This window comes from Protopterus annectens, chromosome 1.part0 (assembly GCF_019279795.1).
Source record: "Protopterus annectens isolate FY-2018-M chromosome 1.part0, PAN1.0, whole genome shotgun sequence".
Taxonomy (NCBI): Eukaryota; Metazoa; Chordata; order Ceratodontiformes; family Protopteridae; genus Protopterus; species Protopterus annectens.
The window spans coordinates 786,483,216-786,499,453 of NC_056725.1; positions in this window are offsets into that span (position 1 = coordinate 786,483,216).

The following is a 16,238-nucleotide window of genomic DNA, read 5'->3' on the forward strand; positions in this document are numbered from 1 at the left end:
GACCTTTCAGACACTGTGCTCTGTTTCATGACTCACCAAGCCATAGCAACAATAAATGTATTGCAATCACTGTAACTGCCTTTTACTTTCATCCACCAACTGCCCCCCCCCCCCCAAAAAAAAAAAAAAAAGATAGCCACTTCTGGTGACCAAGAAAGAGTCACAGTAATATATTTGAAGTTGCTTCTGCCTCAGGGCACCCCCTAAAATGTCAATTATGATAAATGTGACTACAAGTGAAAAAGTTGTATCCTAATAAGAAATGACTATAGAATAGTCAGGCAGTATGAGAACATACACTAGTAGCAGTAATAATAATAATAATAATAATAATAATAATAATAATAATAATAATAATAACAGATCCTGGGTAGGGAGGTAACAATAATCTCAAAGGCTTGTAACAGAGAATTGCCAGTTTAACAGTATAACAGAGAAATATTTGCTTTCTTTTGATAAGAGCAAAACAACCTTACAGAAGTATAACTGAAGGTGGGTTTGCTGGATGGAGAGAGGCAGAGGTGTTTTCAGAGTTATGCAAGGAAGCACAAAACAATACAGGATGGTTTGAAATACAGTCTGTTGTCACAATAACTCATATAATAACCAGTTTATTTATTTACTTATTTGTCTTTGTTGACTAGGAAAAGCTCGAGTGGGTAAAACCCATTTTTACCAGAGGCCCAGGGAGAAAAGCTCCACATTTAAGTTACACATGATGTACATTCATAAGTGTAGGGTAAAAACTTCTACACGTGAGCTTATTTACATGATTTTTAAATATTTTTTTAAATATTTCTTACATGAATAAGACAGATAAATTTACATAAATTGGCTAATTGTCGAATAAATAACATACAATAACAAATAAAGTACTTATTGGGATTACTATCAAAAAGTAGAAGTGCATTCCGTTGAATGGTCACTTCGCCGACCGGGAATGCTGAAAATAAAAACATCTTTTCGCCCCCTTGTCAAATCATGTTAATATTGACGGTTTGACATTCGCTGTTATGGAAATGTGGCCGTTGGAATACGTGCCGTTTAATGTTCAGTGATGTAGTTCGCTATGTTTTAGTTCAATGTTTAGCCGTTTTTTAACTGTACTTTGATATTGCAACATTCGCCAGAGTGCACTTCTTGATTATGATAGTAAACCATTTATAGCATATGTAAAGTATTTCTATGAGTGTGTTATGTTATGAGTGGTAAAGATGAAATCTTGGTGTTTATATCTCACTGGAAATGACTTTGACATATATCACATTGTAGTTAAAGTCTTCCTTTCCTACCTCCATTGGTAGTTGAGGTTTGCCATTACTGTGTTGTGGGGATAGTAGGGATGGCTGTCTATTGAAGTTCTACACTTGGCAATCCATTGTGTATTGTTGCAATTTATCTCTGTTCTTTTTGTAAATTTTTGAACATCTGCACATCTTATGTAGCATTGCTGTTTCTCAAAAAGGCTATACGGGGAAAGCACTTGGTTTTGTTGAGCATTTGGGGCAGTGTACAAATATTTTGACACAGCTACTCCACTCTTACTGTCCCATAGTTTATGTTAGTGGCAGAAAGTTGCCTACCGCTGGTTATGGCTCTGTGAATCACAGACAGTGCTTACAACCCTCATTTGCATTGCTACCCCTTACTTTGCCTTTTCCCTGTTACACAGTGATGGAAAACGTTTCTCTAGTGTTGCTTATGTTTTATTAATTGCATACATCTCCACTGTATAATCACTATCATACATGAGCCCTATACAGTTGTGCTTCATGTTTATGAATACCCTGCTAGGAATCACTGTAGAGGGATACCTTTTTACAGGTTTTGTTTTTTAATTGATTGATTTTGTTCTCTGTTTTGATGGGATGATGAGGGGTGTGTGGATTATAGTAGTTAGTACATTTTTTTCTTTTTCAGCTTTCTATGTTCTTTTGGGATTTTGCTGTCAGTAAGTGAGGGTGGAGGGGATTATAGTCATTTTTTTATTGACTAGTTATGTCTTTAGATTCATTTTTTTCAGTGATAAGATTTATTTATTTTTAAAACTTAGTAATGTTAAGAAACAGGATGGGGATAGGCAGAGCTTGATCGTGGTCAAATGGGGTCCTAGGCAGGGTAATGGACAGGGCCTCCCAGCAACCCCCTAACCCCACGCACAACAGCAGCACCCTCTCAGCCATTCCAGAATCATATTAATTGCCCATTTATTCCCAGTTTCAAACCCGCCTGTACTATTTTCTTCTTTACTTCTATAACAATTACGGAAAACAGACTTATCATGAGCAGTAGTAAAACTCTCTTCCCTTGAAGCTCACAATTCCTTGAAAATGTACTGAAGCTCACAGTTCTTTGAAAATGTACTGAAATGCACAATTCCTTCAAATTGCACTGAAACTAATAGAAAGGTAGCTGGTGTACAGGATTCAGACTCTTGTCTCCTGTAACTAAGCTACAGGGTTTGAGAATGAGCCTGGTTAAATTAACTAACCTGTCACCCTTAACCAGGACATTTCACATAAACACACACACACACACACACACACACACACACACACACACACACACACACACACACACACACACACACACACACACACACACACACACACACACACACACACACACACACACACACACACACACACACACACACACACACACACACACACACACACACACACTATTCACTTCTTAATTCTCCCCTAGCTACAGGAAAATGTCTGTCTAGAAAATTCATGCTTCATGCTGCTCATTTAAAAAAAATGTGCACTCTATTCTGTTCCAGTTTAAATATGTGTTCGTCATACCAAGACACACACAGACGCTACCAAGAACACTCTGCATTTGTCCTTAAAGAAGAAATGTAATACATGCAGAGTGCATTCTTAAAGAAAAATGTAAATTTGTGTCAGTCCCCTGGCCTGTGGGCCCTCCTCCCTGGCTAGTGGGCCCTAGACAACTGCCTTGGTTGCCTAGTGCTGGATCTGACTCTGGGGTTAGGACAGTAATCTGTATAAGAAAAAAAAAATTGAATTCTTGACCCGACTCTCCTTTCCATATGTGATTTGTTAAAAATAAGTCATAACACCTGTGCAAGAGGGATGTAAGCTTGATGCTAACAGTCAGAAAGTCCTTAAAGATGAGGCCATTTGATTTAACTTGAGTAAAAACACATATTACTTCCTTACATTTAGGCATCTTAAGCGCCTACTCACATTTCATTTATGCTTGCTGAGTATTTAGATGACTATTTTGTTTTAGTTAACAAAACTGCTGCATTTATTAATTTGCTTGAGATTCCTTTTCTTGGTGTCTGCATTTTGTTTTCTGTCTTGCTGGTAGTTAACACAACTGTAGTACTGTTATTTATTTGCTTGATATTTCTGGTCACTGTCTAGATCCTGTTCAGCTGTTTTCATAGCGGGGGCTGTCTACCTTCTTTTGAAGCCAGCCTATCCAAGGTGTGAGCACAGCTTTTTTGTGTTATCTGATTCCCAGAGGCTCTTAAGTTTTCCTTTATACTACTGTATAAGGAGTTATAATTCTGTGAGGCAGTATCAGTATCTTAGCTGCTCTTTGTGGCCTAGCTGTGACTGATTCAATAGACATCTGGATACAGAAAGCCTATAAGTATATTTTTTGGCACTTAATCTGTTATCAGTGATAGTCAACAAAACTGTGTTGCATTTATTAATTTGCTTGAGATTGCCTTTCTTGGTGTCTGCATTTTGTTTTAGTTAACAGAACTGTTGCATTTATTAATTTGCTTGAGATTGCTTTTCTTGGTGTCTGTGGGTTTCCCACCCACCCAAGTGTTGGTGTGTTCTTAAATTTGGTGGCTTTGGAATCTCCCACCCCTCCTGTAAATTTGATTTTGGACACTCCTCGCAGTCCATCTCATTTGCTTACTGTATTGAGTACAGGGTGATCATTTGGGTGGGATTATCCCCTTGCTTCTTTGCTTTTGGACATTCCTTCCAGTCCCATATCATTAGCTCATTCTACTTTGTACAGAGAGAGCATTTGGAAAGGCCAAACACCTTCGTTTCTTCGTTTCATAATCATGATTTATCTTCTATTCCTTCCCTATCCAAAAAAAAAAAATGTACACTTTATTTATTTATTGTGTTCTTCCTCCTTACTGTTAGTAGCCTGATTACATTTGTCTGTTATTCTAATCGTCTTAGTTTTGGTTTTCACACTTGGGCTTCAGCCCAGTTATTTTACATTTAACAAGGTTTTTGTGGTCTAGACTGTTGTGGACAAACCCTTATAAAAACCCTCTCTCCCCAAGTCCATTCAAATTTCAGAACACTATGAATGGACAATTCCCATCTGTTTCTCCTGCCAGCCTGGTCGACATGGGCTTACTGAGACAGTGTAGCAACTGCCTGATGTTCACTGACAACCCTCTTCTCCTAGCACATCATTTTTCTACTTGCGAGAGATGCATCTATATTGGTAAACTGGAATCCATGCTCTCTCGAGCCTCAGTCAGTACCCCTGACAAAGAGGAGACTGCCAGCACAAACACCACACCACCCACATCACATAGCCAAGCACAGCACACACCCACATATACAGAGGTCCTCAATAAAAACTTACCTAAACAGCAGAGACCTCCAAAACAGACACAGACATTCCACACACAACATCAAACACATCACAGACAGCAGATAGCACACCAGTGTCTCACAAACACAGCCCATAAGGCATAACAATAAACTCATACAGCCCATAAAGCACAACATTAAATGAAACATACTAGTCATTGGCGACTCAATTGCGAGACACACTGTTGTCCCCCTCACCAGGCTCAACAAGGAGAAGATCACAGTTAGTTGTCTGTCAGGTGCCAGAGTCCGTCACATCATGCACGCACTTAAGTCTATCCACAGCAGGTACAAGTATGACTCTATCATTGTTCATGTTGGTGTGAATGACTTGAGATGTACCTCCCTGGACTATATGAAGAGAGACATGATTGAGCTGTCACAGTATGTGTCCCAAGCAGGTATGACCCTAGCCCTAAGCAGCATCCTACCATCACCAAGAATGATTTCACAATACCAACAAAAAATAATTGAATTCAACAATTGGTTTAGTTTTTGGTGTCATTCCAAGGGGATCCAGTATCTGTCTACCTGGGATGACATGGTTGATAGACCACGATGCTCTTCCAGAGATGGCCTCCACTTGTCAACCCTGGGATTCAGGAGTCTAGCTAAGGCTCTTACCTTCCCCATTGTGCCTTTTTTAGGTAATGTCCCACAGACAAATCTTTCAACATAAAAGATCTGTCAAAAAGCCAACTGAAGGTTATGCTGCTTAACGCTAGGAGCCTTAACCTGAAAATGCACTCACTGGAGGCTCTCCTAGCACTGGAAGATGCTGACATCTGTGCAGTCACGGAAACTTGGTTCAAGGCTGCTGAGAGCACCCCTGCCTTACCAGGCTATACCTCATTCCACACATTCCAATCCCAAAATGAGGTCAAGAAGATTAAGGGTGGTGAAGTTTCTATTTTCATTAAAGACAAGCACACCTCCAGACTGGTTTGCCAGCATGATGCACTAGAACTGTTCCAGGTGCAATTGACAATTGGGAAGACACCCATCCAAGTTATAGCCAGCTATATACCCCCTCCATGACTCAGGACACCCACTCCACCTACAAGGACCTACTTGAGTCCATCAAGGTGCCTTCTAACACCCTGATCCTTGGTGACTTCAACTACCCCACCATAAACTGGGTGAAGTATTCCTGCTCTAATGCACTCACCCAACGATTCCTTGATTTCATCAATTCTAATGTGCTAGACCAGCTTGTCTCATCCCCCACAAGGGGAGATAGCATTCCAGACTTGGTTCTAACCAACATGAGTGACTGCTGCACCACCCCCATAGTAAGCTCTTCGCTGGTCAGATCAAACCATCGGTCTGTTTCATTCGAAGTGTCCATCCCATCCAACCCCCCAGCTGTAACCAGGCTAAAAAACTTCTCAAAAACTGACTGCAACCTTCTACAGGAGGGTATCAGTAGCTTCACACCACCACCCCCCCTCAGAGGATGCAGACAACTATGCTGACCAGTATGCCAGTGCAGTGTACAAGTACCTGTACAACTGCATGGACTCAGCCATACCCAACAGAACTGAAACCTACTCCTCAAGGAAACACAAACCTATGTGGTGGACATTCTCACCAGGCTTTACAACAAAAGGAAGAAACTGTTGCCCAAGGGTAAAAAGGCACAAATTCCCAATTGGAAAAACTCCCTCCTTAGCCTCAACAAGCAAATTAGATCATTAGTGAAAACTTCCAAAGCCAATTATGAATCAAAACTAGCCTCTGAAACAAAGGTTAATCACAAAGCCTTTTTCAGTTACATCAGAAACCTCCATGGCAAAGCCCAGGATTGTTCCAAATTAGTTCTTAACAGTGCTACTTACACTGATCCTGTTGACTTAGCCAATCTGCTAGCAGATAGGTTCAGTGCAAACTTCACCCCCCTGTCCCCTCAAAGGCTCATTTGACATCCCCGATACTTGCCCCGCACCTCACATCTCTGTAGATCAAGTGTTAAAGGTCCTATCCAAGGCAAAGAACACAGCTTCCATGGGACCTGATAGTATCCCAGGCTGTATTCTGCAACATCTCCATCAAGAACTAGCCTTGCCATTGAGCACCGTATTCAACCATAGCCTAAGTACAGGCTTCATTCCAGCAGAGTGGAGAACTGCTATTGACATCCCTTTGCACAAAGGTGGTGGCACTACTAACCCTGGCAATTATCGCCCCATTAGCTTGACAAGTCTGACCTGTAAGGCCATGGAGCGTATTATTATTAAGGACCTCATAAACAAGGACATAGGCAATCTTCAAGCACTTGACCCCACCCAGTTTGGATTCGTCAAGCGCAGATCTTGCCTTTTGAGCCTGGTTGACTTTTTGAGACTGTCACCAAGGCACTGGATGAGGGAAAGTCAGTACACACAGCTTACCTTGACTTGGCCAAAGCCTTTGACACAATCCCCCATTGGGCATCATTGAAAAGCTAACAGAACTTGGTGTAAATCCCTATCTCATCAGGTGGGTGACCAACTGGCTCACTGATAGGACCCACAAGGTCAAAATAGGTGACAGTACCTCTGATAGCAGACCTGTCACTAGTGGTGTCCCCCAGAGATCTATCCTGGGACCTCTGTTGTTTGGCATCTACTTCTCAGAGGTCCAGACAAAGACAAAAGGCCTGTGGCTGACCAAGTTTGCAGACAACTGTAAGTTGGGTGCCGTCATTGACTTCCCAAATGATGTTAACTTACTTCAAGAGGGTGTCACAGCAACACATGACTGGTGCCAAAGTCATGGCCTTAAGTTAAATGCAAAAAAAGTATTACCATACCATTCAGCAAAAACATGACCCCTATTGATTACCACATTATCAGCAACCCCCTAAGCATACAACCTGTGGTGAGAGACCTGGGTACACAAGTTGACAACAATCTCACATTTGACCATCATGTAGCGGCAGTGGTCAGAAAAGCCTTTTGCTTGGTTCATCTCATAAGTAAAGGGATTGCATCCAGAAACAAGGAGGTTATTACCTCTCTGTGCTCCTCCCTCATTAGGCCAATAATTGAGTACAACACCCCGTTTGGTATGTACCTCTCCAAACACCTGCACCAACTGGAAAGGCCACAGAAATATCTCACAAATTGAATCCATGGCCTCCAACACCTGCCCTATGTGGACAGGCTCAAATCACTATCACTCTACTCTGTATCATACAGATTGCTCAGATGTGACCTGTGTCTTGCCTGCAAGGCAATCTCAGGCCCTCCTCTACTAGAGATGCTCCATATCCATAAGTCTAACTCCTCGCGTAGTACCCGATCAGAAGGCTTAAATCTAATATGTGACATTAACAAAACCTGCTTGAGAGACAGGTTTGTCTCCCAGAGGCTGCGCCATCTCTGGAATAGACTCCCCATACATGACAAGCAAAGTACGTCGCTGACCCTCTTCGAGCACAACCTTGATGAGTGGATGGGCAACCACAAATTTGTCCCAGGGGTTCCACCTGTGTCCCTCACTGACAGGGGTGGCAGGTGCTGACCGTGTTTCTTTTCTGGGGATAAATTCTTGGCTAGGCTTGTAAGGGCCCCAGAGCCATTAGCCTAGTAATCTCCTATGATCCTATATAGAAGTTGGCAAAGAAGAAAATGGCTGAAGAAAGAGTTTGTGAGACATGCTGATTAGATGGATGCTGGGTATTTCAGGCAAATGTCCTGTAAAACTGTGTGGAATTTTTCTTTGTTTTACTTTTTTATTTTTTAGTTAGTGTGTTCTTCTCTGCTAGTGTGCATGTGTATTGGTTTAAGGCAGGGAGTGGTCAGGAATACTTAATATAAATGCATTTTATGTAAGTGTCTCCGATAAAGTACCAGAACTACAAGCATGAGCCTCCTCACATAAACCAGACATTTTATCCTTTACTAAAACCTGGTTAAAATCCTCCATTAATGATAAAGAATTTCTCCCACAGGGCTACAGTGTTATCAAATCTGACAGATTAAACAAAAGAGGTGATAGAGTAGCTATTATTTATGCTGTCACTTTAGAGCTCTATATCTACCCTCATATAGTGTTGAAATCTGACAAAACTGAACATTTGCTTACCTTATTAAAGTCACAGTAGGTAATTGCAGACTATATTCCACCAAATAACAATTCCTCAATAATTAAAGATATACTGCCATGGACCACAAATAATGTTACCCAGAAAATTATCTTACTAAGTGATTTTAGCAATATTTGGACTACTCATAATGAAGACTCTAACACTATCAGTCCTAATAACTTTATTCAGTCAATTAATACCCACAACAGATTTAGTAAAAAGATTAATAAATACAGTCCCTGAATGGATATTAAACAACGCCTGGAAAAATCTAATTTCCAGACTCCTTAAGTGATCATAATACCATATTTGCCATCCAACAATGCAGCCAAAGGTATAAAAACATATTTTACAACCTAGTTTGAAAGCTCCCAAATTTCAATTTAACCTCTTTTATATCTGCACTTTGGCAAATCAACTGGTATTCCCTAAAAAACTAGGTCAAGCAGTTGAAGAATTTAATATTTACTTTCTGTCATTTATCAATTGTTAGACTCCACTTAGAACAAGCATGTTAGATCTAATCCAACCCCTGAGATACTAGAAATACCAACCTGGTAATGCAAGAAAGAAAGAAAGCATGGAATTAATGGTATGAAGTCAAAACGGAAACGCCAGATATACATACAGCCGAGAGATCTCTATCTTTAAGAAACTCATCCAAATTAACAAAAAAAAAAAAACAAAAAAAAAAAAACTTTCACTCAGCTCAAAAATAAATAAATAACCCTTCTAACCCAAAAGGTTAATGGGCAGCCATAAACAAACTTCTTAAACCTGAAAAAAAAAAAACTACACAGCCTAATCCCTTGACAAATGAAACAAACCAAAGCATTGCTCAACAATTCAACTTTTACTTCATTCAGGTAACGTCTGGAATGCTAAAGAATCTAACAGACAATCTGTTATTCCTTTATTTCATTCATTTTATCTGCAGTCACAACTAAAATAATGGAAAAACTGCTATCACAACTGAAACCTACAAGATTATTAGCTGACCAACTTCCTGATGATTACTTAGTCTGCTTCATATGCCAAAACAGCAGAGGCCACCAAAGCAGACACCCAAACAACCACCACCTCAGAACACAACACCTGCAACACATAGACCTCACAGTCAGAGTGTCAAACAGTCACAGCCCTTAAGGCCAAACACAATGCCAGACACACTAGTCATTGGTGACTCCATAGTCAGACACACTGACGTCCCGCTCACCAGACTGAGTAAGGAGAAGGTCACAGTAAGCTGCCTGTCGGGCGCTAGAATCCGCCACATAACGCAAGCACTCAGGTCTCTCAACAGCAGGTACAAATATGATTCAGTCATTGTCCACGCTGGTGTAAACGACCTGAGACGTACCTCCTTGGACTACATGAAAAGAGACATTGAGGAGCTCTCTGATTATGTAGCCCAGACAGGTATGACCCTGACCTTGAGCAGTATCCTACCTTCACCAAGAATGATGCCACAATACAGAGATAAGATGATCAGCTTTAACAATTGGCTTAAACACTGGTGTCATTCAAAGGGGATCCAGTGTCTGTCTGCCTGGGATGACATGCTGGACAAGCCACGCTGCTTCTCAAGGGACGGCTTGCACCTGTCACCCTGGGATTCCGGATATTGGCAAAGGCTCTTGCCACCCCATAGTGCCTTTTTAGGCAAGGCTCAAATTCTAAACCTACCACCCTAGAACACAAAAAGGAAAAAACTAAGGGTAATGCTGCTCAATGCCAGAAGTCTAAATCTCAAAATGCACGACTCGAGGCCCTTCTCAGTATGGAGAACATCGATGTCTGTGCTGTGACAGAAACCTGGTTCAAGGCTCCTGAGAGCACCCCAGCTATCAGGTTTTACCTCATATCATGCGTTCCGGCCCCAAAATCTGGACAATACCAAGAAAGGAGGGGTATCCATATTCATCAAGGACACCCACACCTCAAGACTGGTGGCAACGCACGATGCATCGGAGACCATCCAGGTGCAATTAACCATAGGCAAGACTGCTCTGCAAATTGTAGCATGTTACAGGCCACCCTCACAAACTCAGGAACCTCACATGGCCTTCCTGAAAACACTAGAGGGATAAATGTATCACCAAACACCATCATACTAGGTGACTTCAATTACCCTAATATAGACTGGGAACACTACTCAAGCCCAAACACCCTAGCCCAAAAGTTCCTGGAATTCATAAACTCAAATGCCATGGAACAACTAGTCACCATCCCCACAAGAGGAGATAACATACTTGATCTCATCATCACGAACATGGGAGCACAATGTTCAACACCGGAGGTGTACCACTCACTGGTGAGATCAGACCACAAACTAATCTCGCTGGAGGTCCTCATCCCACCCCCACCTGAAATAAAAAAGACCACAGTAAAGAACTTCTCAAAAGCCGACTTCACACTTCTAAAGACTAGTGTGGTCTCCTTTAAGGCCCCGAGCTGGCGGAAAACAGTACTCAAGCCGCTGAATCACTTACAAATGCCTTCTACCAGCACCTGCAGGACTGCATGGATAAGGCAATCCCAAGCAAAACAAAGACTCTTTGTACCAAAGGCAAGCGTCCAGTCTGGTGGACCCCAGCCATAAACAAACTCTACAACAAAAGGAGGAAGCTACTACAAGATAGAGCAAAATCCTTAAAAGGTAAGACACCCTTGATCACTATAAGTAAAAAACTAAGAGCTCTCATAAAATCATCCAAAGCAAATTTCGAGAGAAAAATAGCTAAAGACTCAAAAGACAATCATAAGGCCTTCTTTAGCTATGTTAGAAACCTGGGAGGAAACTCCCAGATATGCTCAGAGCTAGTTCAAAATGATGTGAAGATTACTGATCCTACAGACATTGCCAACATACTGGCTGACAGGTTCAGTGCAAACTTCTCCCCTCCCCAAAAGGAGAGATATCTATACCAAACGATTGCAGCCCCCAAACATCTCCAGCCCAAGTGAGAACTGCTCTCTCCAAAGCAAAAACACAGCATCCATGGGACCTGATGGTGTCCCCGGCTGTGTGCTCCATGAACTCAATGAGGAATTAAACCCACAGCTAGGACAGCTGTTTAATCAAAGTCTTACCTCTGGATACGCACTCCAGGAGTGGCACACTGCAACTGTGGTACCACTTCACAAAGGCGGTGCCTCCACCGACCCTGGAAATTACCGCCCATTAGCTTGACAAGCCTTATCTGCAAAGCCATGGAGAGGATCATAATGGACCTCATAAATAAAGACATAGGGAATTTGCAGACCTTGGATCCAACCCAGTTTGGCTTTGTCAAAGGCAGATCATGCCTTTTAAACTTGGTTGACTTTTTGAAACAGTCACCAAAGCCATTGATGAGGGAAAGGCAGTCCATACAGCCTACCTCGATCTGGCTAAGGCCTTCGATACAATACCCCATTCGGGTATCATTGAAAAACTCATCAGCTTAAATGTCAACCCATACATCACAAGATGGGTTGCAAACTGGCTGAGTGACAGAACCCACAGGGTCAGAGCTGCTGGCGCCATGTCAGACTCAAAGCCTGTCACAAGTGGTGTCCCACAGGGCTCAGTCCTGGGCCCACTCTTGTTTGGCATCTACTTTTCCAAGTACAAGCAAACACAGGAGGGTTATGGCTGACAAAGTTTGCAGATGACTGCAAACTGGGCCATAGTAGAAAACACATCTGACACAGATATCCTTCAGAAGGGTCTCACAGAAACGGATAACTGGTGCCAGAGCCACGGCCTAAAGTTAAATGCCAGAAAATGCATAGTCATACCCTTCGGGAAAAACAAGGTTACCCCTAGCTACCAAATAGGTGGCAATCCACTGAGCACAGAAGAAGTTATCAGGGACCTGGGGACCCAGGTTGATAGTAGTATGTCATTCGACACCCATGTAGCTAAAGTAGTTAGGAAGACCTTCTACATTGCCCACCTTATCATGAAGGGATTCTCATCTAGATCAAGGGAGGTCATAGTCTCCCTTTACTCATCACTCATCAGACCAATGATTGAGTACAATGCCCCATTCGGAATGTATCTGACCCGACACTTGCAGCAGCTGGAGAGGCCACAAAAGTTCCTCACCAAAAGGATAAAGGGTCTCAAAATCTGTCCTATGCTGCCCGACTGAAAGAACTCCAGCTCTATTCAGTCGCCACCGCTTGCTCAGAGGTGACCTTTGCCTAACATACAAGGCCATGTCAAACCCAGATTTGATGAATATGCTTCACCTCAAAAATCTAGATCCATCAGAGCCACAAGGGCGGAGACTTAAACCTTGACACGGCTATTAATAGGACGTGCTGGAGGGATAGATTCATCACCCAAAGACTCCCTATGCTGTGGAACAAAATCCCGGTACATGTGAGGCAGAGCACCTCGCTGGCCTTGTTCAAGAGAAATCTTGACCAATGGATGGGAGATCGCAGATATACCCCAGGGATTACCTCAGTGTCACTGCTCGACAGAGGCACAGCAAAATAATGGGTATAGTTCCCCATACTAAAGGGGTGGCGTAAGCCACAAAACGATGGGCTAGGCTTGTAAATGCCCTCGGGCAGATAGCCTAGTATGAACCTATGAACCTATGAACCTATAATCTACCTCATATTGAGAGTAATCGACAGGTCCATATTAGAATTAAATGTACCCAAACTATGGAAAAAACATAGATGATCCTGCTACATAAAGAAGGAAAATCAGTGGAATTATCCAAGTAGTGACTAAAAGCCATCCTCACTCCTCTCTCTCTCTCTTTTTCTCTCTCCTTTGTCAAAAAATCCTTGAAAGGTCTATACTTTCCCAACTGCTAAAGTATCTCCTAGATAATAACCTACTCTGTCCCACCCAACATGGCTTTTGCTTTTTGCATAGCACCACTACAGCTCTTCTCTCCTTTTACAACACAATAAGTCACCTTAGGGATAGAGGTAAACTAGTCTCTTTCATATTCCTGGATCTATCAAAAGCATTTGCTACAATCTTCTATACTAAACTACTACAAGCATTAGTCTCCCTCTGTGCCTGCACCTCTACCCTAACATAGTCTGTGTCCTTCTAAGAGATAGTTTTTTAATGTGTCATATGGCAAACATGCTACTTATCCTACCTACCCATAATGCTTGGTTGTTCCTCTAGGTGCAATCCAAGGCCCTGCCATCTTCAATATTTTTATAAACAATCTCCATACTGCAGTGAGACAACATTCCATTGCTCAGTATGCAAATTGCTTCACCTTAATCTTTTCAGCTCCAAGCATGCCATCACTATGCACTATTACACAACAATCCTACTTCCCCATCAAATCTTATCTGAGCCAGTCCAAGCTTCTGCTGAACCCAAACAGAGCAAAAATTCAACTTTTCATCCCAAAGGAATACTCTTATCACAAAATTGCATTTAATATATCATCCACACAAAATATTGGACTTGAGGATGTCACGCATACTAAATTACTAGGGGTCACCATACATGATAATCTAACAATTGAGTTACACATCCAAAATACTATTGAAAAGACCCATATGAAACTAGGTCTCCTCCAGAAAGCATCTCCTTATCCCATCTTGTAATCTAGAAAGCTCACTCTGCCCTCTGATATCTATTGCCAACTATCTCCTATGTCTCCCCACTAGCACGTATGTCAGCTCCTCCCTTTTAACAAAACTAGTGCAATTTTATAGGTCCATAGGTTTGTACTAGGCTATTGACCACCAGGGTCTTTATAAGCCTAGCTCTGCAATCCAACCCAGTTTTGTCCTCAAGTACTTTGGATGCCTATATGATGGGGGGCATGTTAGTAAGGAAGTAGCTATGGGTCATGTGGGGGGCATGTTAGTTTGGGAATAGTTAACATACTGTTAGACAGGGTGTCTAGTTATAATAAAATAGCAAAATTTGCAACCCAGCTTCCAAGTAAAAACAATTATTGCCTAGCATTCAGCCAACCAAACTGACTGTAATTCCATAGCTATGAAAAATTCAATTTTAACTGGTCCAAAGTATACTTCATGCCCTAACAAATGTCCATCACTGAAGACAGTAATGCTATAGTACTCATAGCTGGCTTTAGGCACCTGTGAATCCAGCAGTTGCTGGGGGCCCCCCTGGTCTTGGGGGGGGGGTCAACCACAGCAACTTATCTTATTTTGTTAATTTTTCATGCTTGTCAAAACAACAAAAGTTAGTAGAGCAATCTTAAACTAGGTGTATAGTAATAACTCTTAGGATGAAGAAACCTAGGGATCAGGCACCACTTCTACTCTTAGATACCTCTGGTTGTAGTGACCGTATTTTTTCAAGTAGCAGGCTTCATAATTTCATTAAATGTTTTACCACTGACATAATGCCTTTGACTAAGTTAAATCCTGTTAGTGAATATTATCTCCAGTAAAACGAACACCATAGATGGTGTTAGTCACCAGCAACAGCCATGGGGGCAGTGGGGATCTACTCAGCTTATCTGACTGTATGGGGAGCCCCACAGAAGTTGCCACTGGTTGGGGAAGATTAGGACGGGGGAAAAAAGATGATTCATTCTCTGATTACATTCTTTATCCTAAACTGGGTTATGACATGATCTTGTTAGAATAATGCCAATAATCAGTGAGCAAACATGAGCAAGTTTACCAGCTAGAGACTGGCAGCTTGGAAAGGGCTCAGTTTATTTGTCTTCTGAGTTTAGTGGGAGCTGTGACTGTTTTGTCATATTTGAACATTAAGCTTCGGACACAAATTATTTTTTTCTTGAATGGAAAAAAATAACACTTTCTTTTCTTATTCTTGATTTTTGTTCAGGTGATCACATGATCAAACAGTTAGGAAAACACTCTAAATTCTACCTCAGAACATCTATAGTCTATGGTTTCTGGGAGTCTGGTGGCACCCAGACCCCCTGCTTAAATCAGTCATTTCCTACAGAGTTATTTCTGTGCTCTGTTGGCCAGTTAGGGTGTGTACTGAAAGGATACCAGGAAAGGTAAATTGAACAGCAACAATATCTTTCTCGTCTTAGTCCTGTTTTTCTTCAAACCATCACCAGATTAAAAAGTTGTTTAAAAAAACAATAACATGCTCTTCGGTCCATATAGAAAGGAGTGGCTTCTGGAAAAAGCTGACGAGTAAAACAAAATGTGAGAAAAGGAAGAAAAAGACAATCTGCCTGGTATGGAGAACCCGGGATTGGAGAAAACAGGAGGAGGTACCAGATGATGAGTATATGTGGAGAAGAGGGTAAAATGGTAGGAAATGGGGAGCCACCATAGACAGCTTTGCCTAGGAAACCATTTCACCTAAAGCCAGACCTGTACATAAGGTTGTTGTAATTTAACAACAATTCAACTAAAAGTCAGTCACTGTGAATTTTCCTCTGTGAGGTAGGCCAACATGGTGTGATTCACAGACCTATGCTAACATTAGAGGATCACAGTTACAGTTCAGTCTGTGGTTGTTACTCCTAAAGCTCCACAGCATGAAGTAAAATGTTGATTAGGAAAGGTGGCAATGACAGGGTGATACTTACACTGGGATTGTGCTCAGGGACCCC